Below are 24,578 nucleotides of genomic sequence, written 5' to 3' on the forward strand. Positions count from 1 at the left end.
TGATATTGATGTGTGCTTTACTGGCACTCCTAGTAGCACGAGGGTATTGGATACCGGTTCGGTTGCCAAGTGATTAGTAACTCGAAATGAAAGCTACGGTATAAACAGAGACTAGTTAAAAGTGAGGTGACGATATGTGTTGGAAGTGTTTCGAAGGTTGATGTGATCAAACATTGCACGCTCCCTCTATCAATGGGATTGGTGGTAAAACTTAAATAATTGTTGTTTGGTGTTTGCGTTGAGCATGAACATGATTGGATCGTGTTTATTGCAATACGATTATTCATTTAAAGGGAATAATAGTTATTCTATTTGCTTGAATAGTTACCCTCAATGGTTTATTGAATATCGATCGGAGTGTTACACATGTTCATAATATTGGTGCCAAAAGATACAAAGTAATAATGATAGTACCACTTAGTTGTGGCACTGCCACTTGAGTCATGTTGGAGTAAAATGCATGAAGAAGCTCCATGCTGATGGATCTTTGTATTCACCCATTTTTCAAAATGTTTGAGACATGCAAAACACACCTCTTGGTATAAAACGCATGAAGAAACTCCATGTAGATGGAACGTTTGGATTCACCTGATTTTGAATCACTTGAGACATGCAAATCATGCCACATGAAACAAGAGAGTAACTTGTTGGGAGTAATACATTTTTGATGTGTGCAGTCCAATAAAGTGCCGATGCACGCAGTGGATATCGTTATGTTCTTACTCACTGAAGATTTGAGTAGATACAGGAGTATTTACTTGATGAATCACAAGTCTGAAATATTGAAAAGTTCAAAGCTATTTCATAGTGAAGATCATCGTGACAAGAGGATAAACTGTCTACGATATGATCATAGAGATGAATATCTGAGTTGTGAGTTTTGGTACACAGTTAAAGACAATGTGGAAATTGTTTCGTGATTCATGCCACCTTGAACACCATAGTGTGATGGTGTGTCCGAACATCATAGCTACGCCCTATTTTGATATGGGACATACTATGATATCTCTTATCGAATTACCACTATAGTTTATGGGTTATGCATTAGAGACAACCGCATTCACTTTAAATAGGGCACCACGTATTTCCGTTGAGATGACACAGTAAAGACTACGGTTTGGAGAAACTTAAGTTGTCGTTTCTTGAAAGTTTGGGGCTGCGACGCTTATGTGAAAAAGTTTCAGTCTAATAAGCTCAAACCCAAAGCGGATAAATGCATCGTCATAGGATATCCAAAACAGTTGGATACATCTCCTATCTCAGATCCGGAAGCAAAGTGTTTGTTTCTAGAAACGGGTCCTTTCTCAAGGAAAGATTTCTCTCGAAAGAATTGATTGGGAGGGTGGTGGAACTTGATAAGGTTAGCGAACCGTCACTTCAACAGGTGTGTAGCAGGGTGGAGGAAGATGTTCCTATAGCGCCTACACCAATTGAAGTGGAAACTGATGATGGTGATCGTTGAGCTTCGGATCAAGTTACTACAAACCTCGTAGGTCGTCAAAGGTCGCGTACTGCTACAAAGTGGTACGGTAACCTTGTCTTGGAGGTCATATTGTTGAACGACAATGAACTTACGAGCTATGGAGAAGCAATGGTGGGCTCGGATTTCGACAAATGAGAGGATCCACGAAAGAAAACAAAGTGTAGACTTTGGAAGAAGTACTTGATGGTCATAAGACTATTGAGTAAAGATGGATCTTTAAAAGGAAGATAAACGATGATGGTGATAAGTCACTATTAAGAAAAGCTCGACTTGTCGCAAAGATGTTTTCGACAAGATCAAAGAGTTGACTATGATGTGACTTTCTCACTCGTAGTGATGCTAAAAGTCTGTTAGAATTATGTTAGTAGTTGATGCATTATTTGTGAAATCTTGCACATAGGAAGACAAAACATTGTTTCTTCAATGGTTTCCTTGAGGAAAGATTGTATGTGATACAATCAGAAGGTTTTGTCAATGCTAAGGATACTAACAAGTATGCAAGCTCCAGCGATCCTTTTATGGACTGGTGCAAGCATCTCCTAGTTGGAATATACGCTTTGATGTGATGATCAAAGCTTTTTGGTTTGTACAAGGTTTATGAGAAACTTGTATTTCCAAAGAAGTGAGTGAGACCACTATAGAATTTCTGATAAGTATATGTGGTTGACATATTGTTGATCATAAGTAATGTAGAATTTCTGTGAAGCATAAAAGGTTGTTTGAAAGGAGCTATTCAAAGGAAGACCTGGATAGAGCTACTTGAACATTGAGCATCAAGATCTATGGAGATAGATCATAATGCTAAACATAACTTTCAAATGAAATGCATGCCTTGACAAGTTTTTGAAGGAGTTCAAAATAGATCAGGAAAGAAGGAGTTTTTGGCTATGTTGTAAGGTGTGAATATGAGTAAGACACAAAAGCCCGACCATAGCAGAAGAAAGAGAAAGGACGAAGGTCATCCCCTATACCTTAGCCATAGACTCTTTAGTATGCCAAGTTGTGTACCGCACCTGATGTGTGCCTTGCCACAAGTCTGTTAAGAGGTACAAAGAGTGATCCAGGATTGAATCACTGAACAACGGTCAAAGTTATCCTTAGTAACTAATGGACTAAGGAATTTTTCTCGGTTATTGAGGTGGTTAATAAGTTCGTCGTAAAGGGTTATGTCGATGCAAGCTTTGACACTAATCCGAATGACTATGAGTAGAAAAACGTATTCGTATAGTAGAGTAGATATTTGGAGTATTTCCGTATAGCACGTAGTAGCAGCATATGTGAGATGACATAAAGATTTGTAAAGCACACGCGGATCTGAAAGTTCCAGAATCATTGACTAAAACCTCTCTCACGAGCAAGACGAGATCAGACCCCATAACTATATGGGTGTTGGATTCGTTGAAATGACATGGTGATGTGAACTAAATTATTGACTGTAGTGCAAGTGGGAGACTGTTGGAAATATACCCTAGAGGCAATAATAAATTTATTATTATTATATTTCCTTGTTCATAATAATCGTTTATTATCCATTATAGAATTGTATTGATTGGGAACTCAAATACATGTGTGGATACATAGACAACACACTGTCCCTAGTAAGCCTCTAGTTGACTAGTTCATTGATCAAAGATGGTCAAGGTTTCCTGACTCTAGGCAAGTGTTGTCACTTGATAACGGGATCACATCATTAGGAGAATCATGTGATGGGCAAGACCCAAATTATATACGTAGCATATTGATCGTGTCATTTTATTGCTATTGTTTTCTGCGTGTCAAGTATTTGTTCCTACGACCATGAGATCATATAACTCACTGGCACCGGAGGAATGCCTTGTGTGTATCAAACGTCACAACATAACTGGGTGACTATAAAGGTGCTCTACAGGTATCTCCGAAGGTGTCCGTTGAGTTAGTATGGATCAAGACTGGGATTTGTCACTCCGTGTGACGAAGAGGTATCTAGGGGCCCACTCGGTAATACAACATCACACACAAGCCTTGCAAGCAATGTGACTAAGTGTAAGTCACGGGATCTTGTATTACGGAACGAGAAAATAGACTTGCCGGTAACGAGATTGAAATAGGTATGCGGATACCGACGATCGAATCTCGGGTAAGTAACATACAGAAGGACAAAGGGAATGATATACGGGATTTCCTGAATCCTTGATACTAAGGTTCAACCGATAAGTTATTCGGAGAATATGTAGGATCCAATATGGGCATCCAGGTCCCGCTATTGGATATTGACCGAGGAGTACCTCGGGGCATGTCTACATAGTTCTCGAACCCGCAGAGTCTGCACACTTAAGGTTCGGTGATGTTTCGGTATAGTTGAGTTGTAGGTGTTGGTAACCGAAAGTTGTTTGAAGTCCCAGATGAGATCCAGGATATCAAGAGGAGCTCCGGAATGGTCCGGAGGTAAAGGTTGATATATAGGAAGTCCTATTTTGGTCACCGGAAAAGTTTTGGGCTCATCGATAGTGTACCGGGAGTGCCGGGAGGGGTGTCAGGGACCATCTGGAGGGGTGTCACGCCCCAAGGGGCCTCATGGGATATGGGAAGAGATAACCCAGGCCCTAGTGGTCTGGAATAAGTTCCCACTAAGGCCCATAAGGTCTGAGAAGGAAAAAACACAAGGTGGAAAGAGTTTCCAAGTGGGAAGGTGGAATCCTACTCCAAGTAGGATTGGAGTAGGACTCCTCCACCTCCACTTTCCGCCAAACGTTGAGGGTTTGAGGCTTCCTCCTCCCCTCCCTCCCTCCTATATACACTAGAGGTATTGATGGTTTTTGAGATATAACTTTGCCACGTGCTGCTCGAACCTATAGCACGCAGTTTTTCCTCTAGATCGTATTTCTGCAGAGCTTAGGCGAAGCCCTGCCGGAGTAGATCACCACCACCGGCGCGGCGTCACGCTGCCGGAGAACTCTTCTACCTCTCCGCGCCCTCTTGCTGGATCAAGAAGGTGGAGATCGTCATCGAGTTGTACGTGTGCTGAATGCGGAGGTGCCGTCCGTTCGGCACTAGATCGGAACGGATCATGAGACAGATCGCAAGACGGTTCATGCAACGGACCGCGAGAAATTTCGTGGGACGGACCGCGGGACGGTTTGTGGGACGGTTCGTGGGGCAGATCGAGGGACGTGAGGATGTTCCACTACATCAACCGCGTTTCATAACGCTTCCTGCTGTGCGATCTACAAGGGTACGTAGATCCAAATCTTCTCTCGTAGATGGACATCACCATGCTAGGTCTTCGTGGGCGTAGGAAAATATTTGTTTCCAATGCGACGTTCCCCAACAGGATCAAGCTCAATGCATGTGCTCTGGGGAAGCCATCGATAAATCATATCAAATGATTACCAACAATTATGATCATATACAGCGGAAATACTTGTTATCTTAACATGCAAAGTAACATATGCTTAGTCATGGTCAAAGGGCTGCTTGCCTTTGCTCACATATAGTCCTCGGGGTCTTCGAGGTCTTCCGCTCCAACTCCGTCTACCCATCAACTATCGTCAGAAACAATCACAGTTAGCCACACAACAAGCAGAAACAAAAGTGTCCTATAGATAGGAGATTTCTTGGACCTCTCTGGTCATAAGAAAAATACCTCAAGCTTTCCATAGGAGATTTGAATCATCAAGGATTTTGGAATGGAAGAAAGGAGGAATAGGTGATTATTGAAGAAGCCTACAGAAACCATTCTCTTAACAATGAGTGGAGGCACTCAATGAACAGAACATGATTTTAGAAATATTTTGGAAGTTGTTTCACTAGATTTGGAGTTTGTATGAATATTCTAAAGATTTTCTAATACTGGATAAATAGCAAAAGGGGTCTATTATTTATAGCAGCAGAAATATGGTAAGAAAAAAATGTTGAATAGAGTTAAGAATTTAGAACAATATTCTAGGAGTCTTTGGAATTTGGAATCGTTCCATTTAGAGTTGATTTGGAACCTATAGGATTCTTCAAAGGTGGGACAATTATATCCGGATTTGGATTTGAAAAATAACACTACGGAAAATCTTCCTGGAAAAATGTGCAAAGCACATATGTGGATAGAGATAGAATTTAGGAACCTGTAGAAGTTTGAATCAAACAATTTGGAGTTTGAATGATTTTAGAATGGATTTTTGAAGCTACTTATAAAAGAAAAAAACACAGAAAGGGGCCACCAGGAAGGCTATCCTGCGCCCACTAGCGTTGGGGAAGAGTTGTGTCGGCCGAGTGGCTCGGGCTGGCAGGGAATTGCCATGTCGAAGGTGCATTTGCCCTGGGGCGCTTTCGCCTTGGGGAAACGGCTCAGCTCAGGGCTACCTCCACTTAACCCGACCGACGGGCCCGGCCGGCCGGTCTAGTGGCTGACCAGTGGGGTCGCCGGCCCCACTGGCAGGTCCTTCTTCCTCCTCGCGCGCTCACGTGAGCTCGACAGAGGAGGGGAGGCCTGCCGCGCCCGCGGCGATTCCCTGTGGCTCAAACCGTCCCTGGCAAAGCCTCGGCCACCGAAGAGATCAGGGAAGACGTCCGCACCTAACAAGGGTTCTTCCCTTCCGTAGAGGAACGCCGGGAAGAGAGGCCGCTGGCCATGCTGGAGGCTGGCGACGGCAGCCCTGGGAACAGCGTTCCATCCACCGAAAGAAGGGGAGAGGGTAGGGTTAGACGTGGCAGAGGTTGGGGTGTCGCAGGGGAGGGAGCAGGAGGCCGGGGAGTGGAAGTTCGGCCGGGGAGTGCAATGGCCGAATTAAGGAGGAGTCCGGCGGGAGAACATTCGGCCATGGGGTGGAAGTAGGGAATGGGAGCAGGAATTAGTGGCGTGTGGAGCTTTTGCAGGAGGAGAGCGACCTAGGAGGGGAAGCTAGGACTTGGGAGGCTCTAAGTGGGGAAGGGGAGCCGAGAAGGATCTCGGAGTTCCCTGGTGCTCTCATGGCGCGGCTGCCACGCATGGCAGGAGGTGCTTGGAAGCTATCTTGTGCCGGGAAGTGGCTTGAACGGTCAAAGGGAGGTGGAGGGAAAGCTCTGGCGCGATGGGGCTCTCTGCAGCTACGGGACATGAGCTAGGAGACGAAGAAATGGTGCAGAGCACCATTAGTGCAGGCTGCCAGCGTGGTCACCATGGCCACGCGTGTCCATGATGACTGTTGGACCCGTCAAAGATGTCCCTCGTGCAAGGCATGCTTGCCAGAGGTCACTTATGGAGTTTGGAGCTAAGTGGATGAGGTTTGAATGGGTTTTGACTATGATTAAGTTTGCAGCACCAAACTTAAGGCCAGAAAAACTGGTTTGCACTCATATTTAATTGAGGTGAAACCTTGTCTAGCAGTGTTGTTAATAGACGGACTACAAGACTGTCAAATTTCATCTTGGGGGGATGAGCCTAGCAAGTACTTGCAGTACAAATCTACATTTCGGCTCGAAACCTAGTTGTAGATGTGATGCTCATCTTCTCCACATGAGCATGCCACATCTTGGTTTGAAATGAAGCATTGGCACACTAGAGATGCTCTGGAAAGAATTGGGGGCCTTGGGTTAAGCAGAAGTATGGGAAGAGAGGTAAAACAGTGCTGCCAAGGGTGAAAATGAGAGGTAGTTACAAAGGGTCTCTCTCCAATAATTGACCAGTGGCCATGGGAATGTTACTGGAGGTAAAATTTAACTAGAGATAGCTGTGGTAGAAAGTTGAGCTTAAGGGTAAAAGAGAAGGCGGTCAAAGAAGCCAATTTAGTGAGTGCACACAAGGTGTTTGATCTGTGGTTAGGCCATAAGATAAATTCCAATGGCTATGAAACTTAACAGGATCAAATAATGGATCAAAATAAGCTTGTACACCAAATTTGGGATTTGCTGGAGAAGTTTTCCAATGTAGACTTGGAAAACCCATGAAATGGCCAGAAACGGCTTTCTGCTTACAAAACTATTCAAATCAATTGCCACAAATCCAATATTTGGTGTGGGGACATTATTTGAGCATTAAGGCATGCACAAAAAGTTTGGGGTCAATTGGAGAAACTTTATAATGTAAAGTTTCCCAAAGTCAGAAATCAACAGAGAGGGGGTTTGAGGGGCTTGAGACAAGTTCCTCTATTCTCATTGATGCACCACTTGGTGTGGATGAAACTTGGCAAGATCATCAAACATATCATAGATGCTAAGCTGGAATTTTACTGGAATTTATTGAGAATATTTCTTATAGAAATAGTCCAAAATATTGAAATAGGCAGGAAGGGTCTATTTTGAACATGACCATGTGTTGAAACTCATATATATGGAATAAATATATCCACTCAGTTTCCCTTAAGTTTCTTAAATATTTTGAAAGCAACAAATATAACCTTCCTTCATAAGAGACCATTTCTGGCCTCACAGAAAGGCTTTTAAATAAAATAATAAAATAACTTTTAAAATATTAATATGGTGGTTTTTGGAGGACATTTTGATAATAATTTTTAAATAAAATAATTGGTGCAAAATAAATTCCATAATTTTAGGACTTGTAGTAAAACCTCATCTCACGGGTTTTGAATGCTTAATTGAAATAAATGCATTTTGGTAAAAATAATATTTGGTAAAGATAGTTTCTGGTCCTAAACACATGGTGTGATCATTAGGCAGGAGTTTTGGGCTAAGGAGGTGGGTCTCGAGAGTAGCAAGAATTATTGGGGAGCAACCACATGCATACAAGCAAGCAGGCTAACAATAGTCCATTCAAGCATCACAAGCATTCACAAAAAGTTTAATTGGTCCTAATTTTTGAAATAAGTTAAATAGTCAGGAAAGCTAAACAAACGGTGTTATAGAGAAGAAACTACGAGGTGGCACAATGATGAGACTTAGGTGTCTTTACCCAGGTTTTGGTCGTTGTGAAGCGTAAAACCCTACTCCTGCTTTGGTGTATTGATTGAGGAAGATGAAGTTCGCACGGAGTTCTACCCCCACCAAGGGTTGCTTCAGAGAGTTATCACGTACGTACAAGTACACCTAGCTCTAATCCCCTTGGGATTCGAAACTACCTAGTGTAGAATCTCCAAGTTTCTGAATCCTTTGCTAGGTTGCCTCGGGCCTCCTTTTATAGTTAAAGGGGCATCCACATTGGCAAACAGTCATGATCAGATAGCTAATAGTGTTATCGTACCTAACTTTGGCACTTAAGACAAAGCGCCATAAATGCGGCCTTAAGTGGCGAGGGGGTGCCTTCCCCGCAAGCTTCTGCGACCTATGAGCTAGTCGTGGCTTGGGGTCTTGACACACCTCTCGACGGGTGTCAACAGGTCATAATTTGTCTTCCGTCGCACCGCCATGTATTTAGCGAGAGCCACCTAGCCATCTGGGGCTCGACACCTCATCAACAAGTGACTGGTGTAGCGATGAGGTGGAGTGGTGGTAGGTTAGCCCGCACTTGCCGGGGAGGCGCCTTGACGGGTCTTAGTGAGGATGCTTGTGCCTTTGCCCCTGGTAGGTGTCGGGGGTTCAATGCATGTCTTGGGATGTTTGTGTAGGTCTTGTCGGCATCTAGTTCCGGCTCTTCGCTTGGGTTGGTGCTTTCTCTTGAGGGGTTATGCTCTTAACGCGTGTGCAAAAGTAAGGGGCACTAGTTACCCCATTACTAGTGCACCGACAGGAGCCCTCGGGCCTGGTCCACACGCGACCGCCTAGCGTTGTTGGATCAGGCCCAAAGTTCATGCACGAATGCGAAATTCGCAAAGAGGTAACCGCCAACCCACTGTTCCGAACTGTCACACCACTTTAGGCCATTTCCACCACACGCACCACATGCATTGCACGAATCTTGCGGCAGGTGCGCGTGTCTTCAAGACCTGGCACAACAAAAAGGTTTCAACTAGCAACCTTCTAGCAGTGAAGCTCGCAAGAATGGTCATAAATCTACGACCATTTGAGACCAATTTGTACTAAGATGTTTGAGGGGCTCTAGACCCTAGACCATAACGACGAATTTAGTTAGAAATGTCGTAATAGCTGTTGGAAATATGCCCTAGAGGAAATAATAAATTGGTCATTATTATATTTCCTTGTTCATTATAATCGTTTATTACCCATGCTAGAATTTTATTGATTGGGAACTCAAGTACATGCGTGGATACGTAGACAACACATTGTCCCTAGTGAGCCTCTAGTTGACTAGCTCGTTGATCAAAGATGGTCAAGGTTTCCTGGCCATAGGCAAGTGTTGTCACTTGATGACGGGATCACATCATTTGGAGAATGATGTGATGGACAAGACCCAAACTATAAACGTAGCATGTGATCGTTTCAGTTTATTGCTACTGTTTTTTTGCATGTCAATGTATTTGTTTCTATAAACATGAGATCATGCAACTCCCGGACACCAGAGGAATACCTTATGTTTATCAAACATTGCAACGTAACTTGGTGACTATAAAGGATCTCTACAGGTATCTCTAAAGGTGTCTGTTGGGTTGGCATGGATCAAGACTGGGATTTGTCACTCCGTGTGACGAAGAGGTATCTCGGGGCCCACTCGATAATACAACATCACAACAAGCCTTGCAAGCAATGTGACTAAGGAGTTAGTTATGGGATCTTGTATTACGAAACGAGTAAAGAGACTTGCCGGTAACGAGATTGAACTAGGTATGGAGATACCGACGATCGAATCTCGGGAAAGTAACATATCGAAGGACAAAGGGAACAACATACGGGATTAACTGAATCCTTGACGTAGGGGTTCGACCGAGAGAGATCTTCATAGAATATGTGGGATCCAATATGGACATCCAGGTCCCGCTATTGGTTACTGACCAAAGAGTGTCTCACGTCATGTCTGTATAGTTCTCGATCCCGGAGGGTCTGCACACTTAAGGTTCGGTGACGTTTCGGTATAGTTGAGTTATATGTGTTGGTGACCATAGTTTTGTTCGGAGTCCCAGATGAGATCCCGTACATCACGAGGAGTTCCGGAATGGTCCGGAAACGAAGATTGATATATAGGAAGTTGGTATTTGGATTCCGGAAGGTTTTCGGGCATTGCGGGCAGTGTACCTAGAGTGACGAATGGGTTCCGGGGGCCCACTGGGTGGGCCCACCACGCCCCAAGGCGTCCACATGGGTTATTGGATGCGCAATAAGGCATAATGGGCTGACAAAGTCATCCAAGGAAAGCCCATGAGGAAAAAGTGGAAAATCCAAAAAAGGTGGGAATTAAGGAAGGAGTCCTAATCCAAGTGGGATTGGAGGAGGACTCCTCCGTGCTCCACTTCGTCCGACACAAGGGAGCCTCCCTTGTGGCGCCAAGGCTTCCCCCTCCCTCCTCCTATATATACTAGAGGTTTAGGGATTTTTGAGACACAACTTCGCCACGTGCAACCCTAAACCTCTACTTAGTAGGTTTTCCTCTAGATCTCTGTTCTGCGGACCTCGGGCGCAACCCTGTAGAAATAGATCACAAGCACCACCGGAGCGCCGTCGCGCTGTCGGGAACTCATTTACATCCCTATCTCTCTTGCTGGATCAACAAGGCGAAGATCATCATCGAGCTTTACATGTGCGAAACGTGGAGGTGCGGTCCGTTCAGGACTTGATCGGGACGGATCGTGAAGACGTACCACTACATCAACCGCATTTATTAAACGCTTCCGCTTAGCGATCTACAAGGTTATGTGGATCCGATCTCCCTCTCATAGATGATCATCACCATGATAGGTCTTCATGTGCGTAGGAAATTTTTTGTTTTTCATGCAATGTTCCCCAACAATAGCTTTACACGAAAAGGTCATAAAGCATACAACACTGGATGTTGCCTTATTTCTAGCTAATAACGACCAATATAGATGGCCATAGCCTTGTAAATTATGGTGCATTGCTATGACTAGGCTCCACCTCATCAATTTTGCCTATGTGTCATGTCCATGTGTCAATTGTTGCCCTAGGTTGTGAAGAAGCCTACATTTCTGTCATTTCAAAAATTCCCCAAAATTATCATAAATTCTTTGGATCGTATATTCATCAAATAGGTAAAGGCCCTTCCTTGCCTAGTTCAAAAATAATTCAGGAGTATTCATTTTCCTATTCTGTTCAAAAAAGCACTTTGTGAAGGAAGTGATATTTATATTTCTTGGATTATCCTCAAAAATTTTGGGCACTCTTTTTCTATCCAAATAATTGCCTCATGACAAAATTCAGCTCCATTTTCCTATTAAAACTTCCTCAGCAAATTTCCAAAGTTTCCGTTCAACTAGAAGCTTTGTGAAGTAAGTACTAGCTAGCATCTCCTAATGCCTTGGAATTTTTCCACATATTCTATATAATCATATAATAGATCTCCACAATAATTCATCCCCATCTAATAAACCATGTGATCTCACCATCCAATCTTTGTTTCTGGTAATATTTTCAATTTGTGAAGCAACTATATTTTATATTGCTTTAAAATTTATGAAAATTTATTACGACGTGTAGCTGCCCATAGAACCTGCCTACACCAAATTTTATCTCATTTTAATATAGAAAATTTCCCTCAATATGTTTCCTAATTTTCTGTTCAGTGGAGATCATTGTGAAGCAAGTACCTTTCTATTTATCGAAATGGTATGCAATTTGTAAAGTTACTTCATATGCCCAGATTGTCATCCTCTTCCCAATTTCAGCTCAATCCAGTAATCTATAGGGGCCCAACATCAGTTTCTATTTTCTTTAGAGAGAAGAGCATTGTGAAGGAAGTACCATTTTTATTTATCCAAATGGTATGTAATTTTTATAGTTCCTTCATATGCCTAGATTATCATCCTCCAAATTTAAACCCAATCCACTCAACTATGTGGGTGCAGCATCAATTTCTATTTTTTGTCCAGTGTGGTACTTTGCAAAGCAAGTGCCACCTAGGATCCTCCTTCTCAACAGAAAATTTACCAAGATCGTCTCCTTAGTAGATGATCATCCTAAGACAAAAATCACGCCCATTGGCCATGTTCATGTCCCCAATCGCTAATCAAACACTTGGCTCCTAATTCATGTTTGAGATTAGTTCAACCTCCTCGTAAGATTCTTCTATTGTATTTTTCTTTCTAGCACATACCATGGGAGTTCCTAATCCATTGGACATGCCTAGGCTGCCCAGAACTTGTGGCAACGCCAAGGTCATGGGGTGACCGCGTGGCTGGCATGCCAGTTTGCGCGCTGTGGAGTTGGGGCCATCGACCGGCGTCCAAACCTCAATGTATAACCACCAAACTTTGTATATCTGATTAAATAGATATTTATGTACCTAGAAATTATTTTTGGAAAAAATCATGAGCAAACTATAAGGCAGCTGCAATTCAAAATTGGGCTTCCTGCTTAATCGGGGGAATTTGTGTTTTTCATGACACGTGTCTTATAGCTTTTGACACCCAAATATTTAGTCAATTGTACATTAAATATGACCTAATATTTTTGAAAAATGACTCGTTACAATTTTGCAACAAATATATGGTAGGTTCTTCACAAAAAAACTCATTTTGGGCACACGGAAAATGTAAAATGAATTTTTTGTCCAAAGAAATGAAAACTTCCTTATGCAACGTTGTTTGTCATTCCAATATGCACCCTTGTGCATAATATTATATCATTTTTAGAAACTATGCCAGGCATGTGGCCATAAGATTGATCATTTGGATTGAAAGCCATGAATCTTCACACATGATAGCTCATTTTTTAGAACACTCTTTAAAAATAATTGTAGTATTAGAAGTTTATTATTTTTCCTCGTAACTTGGTCACATGTAATGACACAATGTGAAGGATTTTCAATTTTTTGAATTTGTTTGAATTTTTCATGCCCGTTTAAAAATGCGAACAAATCAACGGGCATGCCCTTTCGTAGCTAGTTGTTGGATCTTGGAAAAAATTGGTGTTTCTATGATTAAATATATACTTATGTACCAATAAATAATTTTTGGGAAAAGTAAAGAACAAACTATGATGCAGGCGTAGTTCAAATTAGACCCGTTTCGTGCTGAATCGACAGAAATTTGTCTTTTTCATGAGAGGTGGATAAAAGATTTTGACACCCAACCATTTGGTAAATTGTTCATTAAATATGGCTTAGTATTTTATAAAAATGATTTGGTCCAAGTTTGCATCAAATATATGGTATGTCCTTCACAAAAAAATCATTTTGGGCAGTAAACAAATGGAAAATGAATTTTTCGTCCAAAGTAAATGAAAAATTCCTCAGGAAGCATTGTTTGCAATTCCAAGATGCACCCTTGTGCATAATATTAGATCATTTTAACAAACTATGCCATGAATGTCGCCATAAGATTGATCATTTGGCTTCAAAGCCATGCATCTTCACACATGATAGGCCTTTTTCCGAGAACACTTTTCTGAAATAATTGTCGTATTACCAGATTATTATTTTACCTAGTAAATTGGTCACATATCAAATATAATGACACAATGCGAAGGTTTTCCAATTTTTCGATTTTTTGAATTTTTCATGCCCATTTCAAAATGCGGTCAAAACAACGGGCATGACCATTCCTAGCTAGTGGTTGGTTCTTGGAAAAGTTTTGGTGTTGCTATGATGAAATAGATACTTGTGTGCCTAAAATGATTTTTGTAAAAAATAAAGAGCAAACTATAAGGCAGTTGCAGTTCAAATTTGACCAGCTTCCAACAGAATCATCGAAATATGTCTTTTTCACGAGAGTTGGATAAAAGCTTTTAACACCCAACAATTTGGTCAATTGTACATTAAATATGGCCGAATATTTTAGAAAAAATATTTGGTCTAATTTTACAACAAATATATTGTATGTCCTTCACAAAAAAATGTTTTGGGCTCTCAAAAAATGGGAAATTGATTTTCGATGCAATATATTACAATTTTGTAGTGTTTTTGTGATTTAATATATACTTATGTACCTCGAAATGACTTAGTCGTTTCGTTATGCAAAATATTTTTGATAGCTGCTTCAAGAAATTCCCCTAGTTTATTACTTAGAAACTATTTTAAATCATAAACTTTCTGAACCAATCAGAGCTCTTCCCACAGATTACCCCACTATAGCCGATCTGCACCGTACACACCCGAAGGATCCAACTTCTCTCATTCACACCTCTCAGGTTTCACCGACCCAACCCAAACCCTAGCAGCCCCCTCTCCTCGCTCGATCCTGTTCCAGATCTCTCTCCCCTGCCGCCACCTGTCTCTCCCTCTCCTTCGTCTCCCCTCGATCCAATCCTGTTACCCCGACCCCGATCCTATGCTTCCACCGTCCGCCACTTCCCGTTTCTTCGTCTATCGTCCCTCCCCATACTGACATGCGCACGCCTAGACCTATCTCGAGCATAGCAGGGGATCAATTGATGTAAGGCTCGACTTCATCCAAACCGGCCGACGGCCAGTCCACCGAGGGGAGAGCCCGTATTGTGCACGTGAAACCCTAGACACCGTGCACGTGGCATCTCCGTCGCCTTGCCTAGTTTCTTGCTCGCCTTAGCTCACAGAGATGTAGTAGGACAACACCGCTGCCCATCCCCTCGCACCATCCCAATATGACGGCGCCGCGGACGGCTGGGCGCGCGACGACAGGGATCCCCCTCCTACGGTGCCCCAACGGAGTTCCTGATGTCGTAGATTCTCCTCCTTGCCGGCGCCTCCTTGGCAGCCTCCGTGCAGCCAGGGCGCTCATGCGCGACCCTAAACAACGAGGACGTGAGCCCTTCAAGACTGTGTCTCGAGTCCATGGATTATATTGTCATTTCTTTCTGATCTTAGCATACATGGATGGTGGCAGCAGTGGGGAGGAGCCCTGTGACGACCTTGGCGCCTGCTCGGTCGACCACAACCACTGCGGCCGCACGAAAGGTACTAAACCAACCTCACACCCCCCTTGAAGAATCAGAAACATCCATACATGCTGCCATGAAAAATCAATACATTACATTGCCTTGCTAGGACAAGCGAATTCAAATCGTAGTAACGATTTATAAGATTAGTAGCCGTGGATGCAGTGAAGTGGCTAGAGAATTTCATAATCCAGACTCTTGCTGCTATAGATCTACTCTCCTCTGCCATTTTGGTAACTGATAGCAATGCAACAGCTGTGTGGTTCCCAGTTTTATGAGCAGTTGTTCAACTACTGATTTATTGCTTGGTGATCAATTGCGCGTGCTTAGATAATTTATACTGGGTAAACTACAACGCTGAGAAGCATGCACACCTGAATTCTCTGTTTTGTTTTGCTATGGTTGACATATATACTCCTATGCTTGTTGTGTTGTGTGTAAGTAGAACAAGTGTTCATTTGAAAATTGATGATACGTACTCCCTCTATACCCAAATATATGATGTTTCCAAAAGTTCATACATTTAGATACGGAGGGAGTAGTTGTGAATAATTTTGCCCATGAAGGGTCCTATGCTTGTCCTATTCTTTTGTTTGATAATTGCTTCACAAGGGGGCAGAAAATCATTCATGTATAGACAGAATAAGGAAGCAATGAGCTTATTCTTGAGTTAGTAACAATAGTAATCATTTGGCTCATTATATTTTCATGTGTGTCGGGAATCTATATCGTAGTATAAGATGCCACTATGAATATATTCGTTTATATCAAGATAGCTTCATTTTCGTATCAAGAAGTATACGGATGATGAAATGGGGATCCAATAGTCCAATGTTTCTGCTAATTTAAAAGCCTTCTTGAACAAGGAAACTCGACTAGCCTTGTTATTTGTCCATTAATTTTTGTCAACAAAAGCTTTCATTCATGGCAGCAAGAAAAGCTTGCATTCAGAGTACATATATACATGCATATACAACTGGTTGCAGACTCGGAAATACAATTTTCGCTGAAAAAATTAAATTCTCTGAATTCTTTCTTCTCAACGCAAAATATGTCTAGATACAATTTACTTGTGGTTATATTTTGTTGCAATAGAAGATAAATCATTTGTGATACGAAGGATTTTAAACATCATCTTCAGGATGAACACAAATATTTTTATTTCTAATATTTTTTATATTGATTTCCTTTTGATTGATTCATGTGCACTGTAATATTCTTGTAGGATGACAAGTTGTCGCATCTTCAGCATGTCTCATAGGAGAATGGAAGGAAGTCCATTGTACTGTTGGGATAGTAGCAGATGTGACATTATTCTATTGTGCAATTTTGTTCGTTCCTGTTATATTCTTGTGTAAGGAAATGTATTCATGAGATGACTTACTATGTTATGTAAACCTCGGAGATGTATTATGTGATGTTATATGATGGATGATTTTAATTTGACTTGGAATTTTCTTGATTTGAATATGAAATAGTGTTGGATTTAATACTGGACAAATAATGGGGCTGAAAAATCCCAACAAATAAAATGAAACCAAGTTCTGGAACAAAAAAAACAAATCTAATAAGGCCAAGGACCAAATAAGTGGATGACTCAAACAAAATAAAAAAGCCCGAATTATTGGGCTAGGCCTATGCAGCTAAGAAAAATAAAGAGAAAAAACAATAAATGAGCTGAATTATTGGGCTTGGCCCATGTAGATGGACGGAAAGGACCGCCTAATTCTAATTTACAACCTTTTCGTTTGGTCATAATTCTGCCACGTCAGCTTGCCACGATGGATCCGACATGGTGTGGGCAGACTTCTAACGACCAAAATGATTGGTCATAGAACCTACGACCTTTTCTGGTCGTAAAAATGTACGACCATTCCAGACGAAAGGTCGTTAATTTCCATTAGAGACGCTCGGCTTTTGACCGTCTGTTTTTGGTCGTAAAAAGTTCGCAAATGGAAATCAACGACCATTCGGTGACCAATATTGAAGGTTGCAAGTTAGCATATTTCTGGTAGTGTGGTCGTGGCAGAAGCTGCAGCATCGTGGATTGGATTGATGGGGCGATTACCTATTCCCCCGTGATGGCGGGCAACAACATAGGTGGAGATGGGCGGCGACCCTTGGAGTACCATAAACCCAGCCTCGCGCCCTCCCTCTAAAATCGGGAGGGGTGCGATAGAAGATGATCATCCATCCTTCTCCTCTTATCCAACCAATGGTTAACCGTCTTGGTCTTCTCCTTTGTCTCTTTGAGGTGGCTTCGGTTGTTGGCTATGGCGGGGAAGCGTGGGCGTCCCCTATCTTCTGTGGGCGCAACAAGAGCTTCCCGTTCGGATCATGTATCCGCTTCAGTCATACCGACGGAGGTTGGCACCAGTGCTCGAGGCGGGGGTGGTCGAAGGGCCCGAGGCCGCCCAGGACCTCGTGGTCGAAGGGGGCGGAGCGTTATGACTGACCCTTCTCCAGTGACATTGGCACCGCTGTTCACAGGACACACCGAAGGCACGGGGCTGGAGTTCATCGTCAGGCTGCACGGTCCTCCCCGTTACTATCTGCGCCTCCCCCGCCCTTTTGCTAGGGTGATGAAGATTGACATGTCGCAGGGACTGTGGCTCCGCGTGCATGGTGGCCTCGCGGTGCAGGCAGTAGTGGTCCCTCGGTCTTGTCGGGAAGGCTGTGAATCCCAGCCTGGCGCACCTTCTGCCGACCTTCCCTCCATCATCCAATCACTAAAGAAAGAGGGATAAGGAAGGCATTACGGGGCACTCATATTTGTAGGTTCTTGCTAAATTTTTTATGGTGGAAATGTAATATATTTTATCCATTTTGTATTGAAGAATTAATAAAATGATTGTCGTTCATCTTTCTCGAGTACTATCCCTTCGTCCTCCTATTAGCATTGTGTTGTATGTTCTTGCCGCACGGGACTCCTTGCTGGTTTGGCACAAGGAGGAAGTGTCGAAGCGGGAGAAAACCCCTGAAGACAGACGATCATCATCCCCCGGCAAGGCCCCTTATTCGTATCGGCGCGGTCCTCCCCCTGATGCTAAAAAGTGGCAAGAGACGAAGGACGGCTCGTCCCGAAAAGGGTTCCTATCATGCAGAGACTTTCATTGCACACAATCGAAAAGGAGGACCAAGGATATCCTCAAAGAAAATAACGGAACCACAATTAAAACAATCTAGTTTAAACTTATCTCCTTGGGGGAAGCCCCCTTGAAGGTGCGATGGTTCTTCGTCCTTGAGTTTCTGTTGTCTCCCGGTCACCCAGAGACAAAACATACAGGGCAAAAGAGAGACTCCGTCCTCTTGAAGAGAGGAGAGACACGATAACAAGGATCACAAGTCCATCAAGCACTCTAAATGAGTGGTAAACTAGGGCGGTAGTGATATCATAACACAAGTAAACCGTAATGCGTGATGCATATGAAAATGATTATATGATGCAATGCCTAGATTTATTTATGCACAGGGTCTGCGCCTGGCCTTGTACAAAGGGTTACAGGGTAGCACGATTCGGTGTCATTCTGAGGGACGAAAGAACCACTGGCATCTCATCAATACAGTACTTGCCACATATTCACGGTCTATCGAAAGTTCTTGTCCTGATTCCCCGCAATACTTCAGCATTCACCCCCTCGACTTGCCCAATGCTCCTTCGGTGTGCAACAGAGCGGAAGGAGACCTTGGTTCCAAGGCTTTGGACGTACTGCATGAATATGCAGCTTGTGAACTGGGTGCCATTGTCAGTGATTACTCTGTTGGGTACTCCAAAGCGGCACACTAGTCCCTTCATGAACTTGATAGCTGACTGCGCGGTCACTTTTCTCAGTGGCTCGACCTCACGCCATTTCGTGAACTTGTCAACTGCTACGTATAAGAACTCAAAACTCCCGACAACGCGAGGGAAGGGTCTCGAGATATCTAGCCCCCATACCAAGAATGGATAGGATAAAGGAATTGTCTGGAGGGCTTGCATTGGCTGATGAATGTTCTTGGAATGGAACTGGGAGGCTTCACACTTGGTGACTAGCTCAGTTGCATCTTAGAGGGCTGTGGACTAATAGAAGCCCTGCCGGAAAGGTTTCCCGGCAAGGGCCCTTGATACAACGTGTGACCCACACATGCCTCTGAGAATCTCTACCAACAGCTTTAGTCATTTTTCCTGGCAGAGGCACCTTAATTTCACACTATTGGGTCTCCTTTTGTACAGAGTGTCGTCGACAAACTGGTACAGACTATATCGACAGCCTACTTTTTTGGCCTCTTCTTGTTCATCGGGAAGTTCTCATGTCTGAAGGAATTGGACGATGTGTTGCTCCCAAGCTGGAGCCTGTGGCTCGACGACAATGACAAAAAGCATGTCATCGTTCGTGGGAGTGATTGCTTCTACCATGAGAAACTGGTGTTCCATAGGAGAGATTGGCTCAGAAGGAGAAACGGAACTGCCTATGGCAACTTGTCTACCGGGGGATTGAAGAAGCTCTGCGGGGAAATGTTTGTCGGAGTTCAGTTTTCTTCTTTTTTTGGTCATCGTCGAAGGGGATACAGACTGTTGAGTGAGGTGAAGGACAAAAATCCCTGGTTCCACAGGAAGCTTCTGCACGACACACTTTGACACGTGATCGACAATGATGGTTTCTGCACGTGGCACATGTTCTGCTTGCAGCCCGTCAATGCATTCTTCCAACTTACTCACTTCCTCTATGTAAGCCTCCATCAGCGGACTCTGATAATACTTATTGACATGCTTCACCACAAGCTGAGAGTCTCCTCTGATGATCAGATTTTTGATCCCCAACTCCACCGCGATTCTGAGTCCCGCAAGGAGTCCCTCATATTCGGCGGTGTTATTGGTAGCTTCTTCCTGGGGAAAATGCATTTGGACCACGTACTTTATGTGCTCTCCGGTGGGGGAGGTGACGAGGACACCTGCCCCGGCACCCAGGAGTGAGCAGGAACCGTCAAAGTACATGACCCATTCCTTAGGTGCTTCCCTGCTGGGGAGAATGGTTTCTTGCACCTCCTCATCTGGTGTGGGCGTCCATTCGTGCATGTTGTCGACCGCTAGTGGAAAGTTCAACAACAATTGAGCCCATGCCATTGCCTCCGCGGCCATGTCCGTCATGGGCAGAGAGGCGGAGCGCACCGTCGCTAGACTCTTGGTGGAATGAGGAGGAGCTTCGTCACGCCCATTTCGTCGTGCATTGGTCACCGTAGCAGTCTAGATTGGGGGAGGCTGAGCTCGTGGATTCGTGGCCCCGCTCAACACTCCATCTTGCATTGGATGAGGCAAGCACCAAGCAGCAGGACGTGTGGCAGCCACAACCGATGGATGACGTCTTGCTTCGGATTGGGCACCACTGTTGTGGCTGCACCGCTGATGCGGCGGAAGCGGGGAGCGTGGGTGTCAATTTCGCCCGCAGCACCACAGGCAAATTCATCATGATGTCACTATTGCACGACTTCGATGTTCCTTGCTCCAGGTTCGGCCGTGGGGGACACGACAGTGATGCCTCCTGCGTCAACCGCATCCCCAGATGCTGTCGCGGCGCCAGCAGCATCTGCAGCAGCAAGCGTCGTGGCTTCGAAGTAGAAGGATCACCATGTTCGCCAGTCTTCTTCTTGGGAGCCATAGTGAAAAGGAAGCAGTGATGAAGATCAACATGCCGCTCGTAATATAAGGTTTGCACAAACAAACCCCCCTTCCTGGCGCACTAAACATGTCGGTGCAGATGTGCACTCGATCACCTATGGGACCATTGGCCCCTTGTGGTTCGACGGGGCGGTTGTGTGCCACAAAGAGCAAAAACTACGAGGCGGCACGATGATGAGACTCGGGTGTTTTTACCTAGGTTCGGGCCACTGTGAAGCATAAAACCCTACTCCTGCTTTGGTGGATTGATTGAGGCACAGACCTATCACGTACGTACAAGTACACTTGGCTCTAATCCCATGGGGATCCGAAACTACCTAGTGTAGAATCTTCAAGTTCCCGAATGCTTTGCTACGTTGCCTCGGGCCTCCTTTTATAGCTCAAGGGGTGTCCCAAGTGGCAAACAGTCATGATTAGATAGCTAATAGTGCTATCATACCTAACTCTGGCATTTAAGACAAAGCGCCGTAAATGCGGCCTTAGGTGGCGAGCGGGAGTGCGTTCCAAGCAAGCTCCTACCACCTATGAGGTGGTCGTGGCTTGGGGTCTTGACACGCCTCTGGATGGGTGTCAACAAATCATATTTTGTCTTTCAGCGTGTTGCCAGATATTTAGCGAGAGACACCTAACCATCTGGGGGCTCCACACCGCATCAACAAGTGACTGGTGTAGCGATGAGGTGGATTGGTGGCAGGTTGGCCCGCACTTGCCGGGGAGGCGCCTTGCCGGGTCTTGGTGAGGATGCTTGTGCCTTCGCCTGTGTCAGGTCTTGGGTTTTTATTGTAGGTCTTGTCGACATCTGGTTCAGGCTCTACGCTTGGGTTGGTGGTTTCTCTCGAGGGGTTATGCTCTTAACGCCCGTGCAAAAGTCACGGGCACTAGGTACCCAATTACTAGTGCATCGACACTACTGTATTCTAACTTTACCATCGCTTATACCCCTCGATACAAACCATAGAATCATCAAAACAAGCACATAACACAAAGAAAATAGAATCTGTCAAAAACAGAACAATGTGTAAAGACTCGAATTTTACTCATGCCTCTGTAACTCCAAAAATTATGAAAAATTAGGACAACGTAGGGAATATGTATACCAATCTTGTGTAAAACATTTAGACATATTTTATGTTCTTATGATTTCTAGGTTTGTTTCTACTAGACGCAAAAGTTTCTGTTTTTCAACATGATTAAAGCAACTAACACCGCACATGATCCCAAATGCTTTAGTTGAAAGAAAAACTTAATAAAACAAAAAAAACACAATTATAACAGTAGCATAATTGTGTAAACACTCAAGAAAAGAAAGCAAAAATGAAAAATAAATTTTAGTCATCGGGTTGCCTCCCAACAAGTGCTATTGTTTTATGCCCCTAGCTAGGCATATAACATAGATATTATGTGATGTCATCCTTAGTAATTGATCCATAGGTTGCCCTCAAGACTAATCCATATGGTAATTTAATCTTAGTTCTAGGGAAGTGTTCCATGCGTTGTCTTAGTGGAAACGAAAATTTAATATTCCCTTCTTTCATATCAATCACGTCGCATATAGTACGCAAGAACGGTCTACCAAGAATTATTGGACAAGAAGGATTGCAATCAATATCAAGAACAATAAAATCTGTGGCACATAATTACTTTTTTAAAGAATAAGAACATCATTAATTCTTCCCATAGGTTTTTAATAGTAGAATCCGCCAAGTGCAAATTGAGAGAACATTCTTCAATATTGGTAAGACCAAGCACATCACAAAGAGATTTTAGAATTTTGGAACACCACCACCCAAATCACATAAAGCATAGCACTCAAAATTTTTATTTTGACTTTAATGGTAGGTTCCCATCCATCAAGTTATTTTCTAGGAATTGAAATCTATAGCTCTAAATTTTCTTCCAAAGCTTTTATTAACACATCTGAAATATGTTTAGTAGAAGCTTTATTTTGTTCATATGCATTGCGTGAATTTATCATAGATTGGAACATATAAATACACTTAATCAAAGAGCAACTATCAAAATTAAAGTTTTTGCATTCCGAAATAGTGGGTGCATCACTAGCTAAAGTTTTGACCAGTTCAATCCCACTTCTATCAAATTTTTAAATAATTTTATGACCCTCGAAACCATGGGAACACCCTCTAGCTAAAGTTGACTCTTCTTCAGTGCCCAAATTGTTAAATTTAACAATACTAAACAGGGAATCAATAGAAGAAACACCAATCATTTTAATCTCTTCAATATTTTTATGAAAGCAATCGGGAAACACTCTTTCTTACTTTTATCTATGGAAACATATAAAGCCTTAATTGATTCATTAATATTAACCTTAGGGAAAAAATTATTCTTGAGATTTTCTACACCATGCGAAATTCTATCAATGCTTCTAGACATATCATCAATCTTATTCAACTTTTATTCTATCGTAGTATTGAAAGGTTTTTCTGCATTGATAAATTCCTTAATATTAATCTCAAGATCAGAGGGTATCGTAGCATTATTATTATGACAATTACCATAGGAAGTACCATAATTATTTGAAGAAATTCCAAGATGCAACCTAGGATTAAAATTGTTCCTAGAAGCATTATTATTAAAGTTGTTTTGCGTGACAAAATTCACATCTACGGGATCTTATTTTGCTCAATCAAAGTAGATAAAGGCGCATCACTAGGTTCAACAGGAGCATGCTTACTAGCAACCAATTTCATAAGAGCATCAACTTTATCACTCAAGGCATCAATTTCTTCAATAGAATTAACCTTTTTACTAGTAGGGCCTCTTTCAGTATGCCATTGTTAATAATTAGACATAATATTATCAAGCAATTTAGTAGCATCACCAAAATTAATTTACATAAATGTACCACCCGCGGCATAATTTAAAAGATTTGTAGAAAAAAAATTCAATCATGCGTAAAAAAATTGTATGATCATCCACAAACTGAAACCATGAGTTGCGAAATTTATTATCATCAATTTCATCCTTTCCCAGGATTGGGAAACATGCTCATTCTCAAGTTGTTTAAAATTCGTAATATGATTTCTAAGAGAAATAATTTTCATCGTAGAAGAATACTTCATGATCAAAGCGTATTTGCACTTTTTGCAAGAATCAATACTTTTTTGCGGCAAAGAAACAAACCAAATTTTAGCATGATCACGCAAAGAAAACGGAAACAATTTTATCGTAATAATATCATTTTCCATATATTTTTTCTTTCTCATATCAAACAATTCTACAAAAGTGTTTACATGGGACGCAACATCCTCATTAGGAGTATTGGAAAATTGCCCCTCCGTAACAAGATTCAACAAAGCGGCATTAATATCATAAGACTTCGCACTAGTGGCAGGAGGAGCAAGCAGAGAGCTAATAAAATCATTATTACTGGTATTGGAAAAATCACACAATTTAATGTTTTCTTGAGTCACCATGACTACGCAAACAAGAACACAAGCAAACAAGAGATGCGGCAAGAAAATGGCAAACGAAAACAAGGCAAATAAAAAGGCAAATTTTGGTGAAGTGGGTGAGAGGGAAATGAGAGGCAAATGGAAAATGGTATAATTGCAAAGAGATGAGAGTTGTGTGTAGGAACCTCAGGGATATTGACTT

This window comes from Hordeum vulgare, chromosome 4H (genome assembly GCF_904849725.1).
Source record: "Hordeum vulgare subsp. vulgare chromosome 4H, MorexV3_pseudomolecules_assembly, whole genome shotgun sequence".
In the NCBI taxonomy this organism is placed as follows: domain Eukaryota; kingdom Viridiplantae; phylum Streptophyta; class Magnoliopsida; order Poales; family Poaceae; genus Hordeum; species Hordeum vulgare.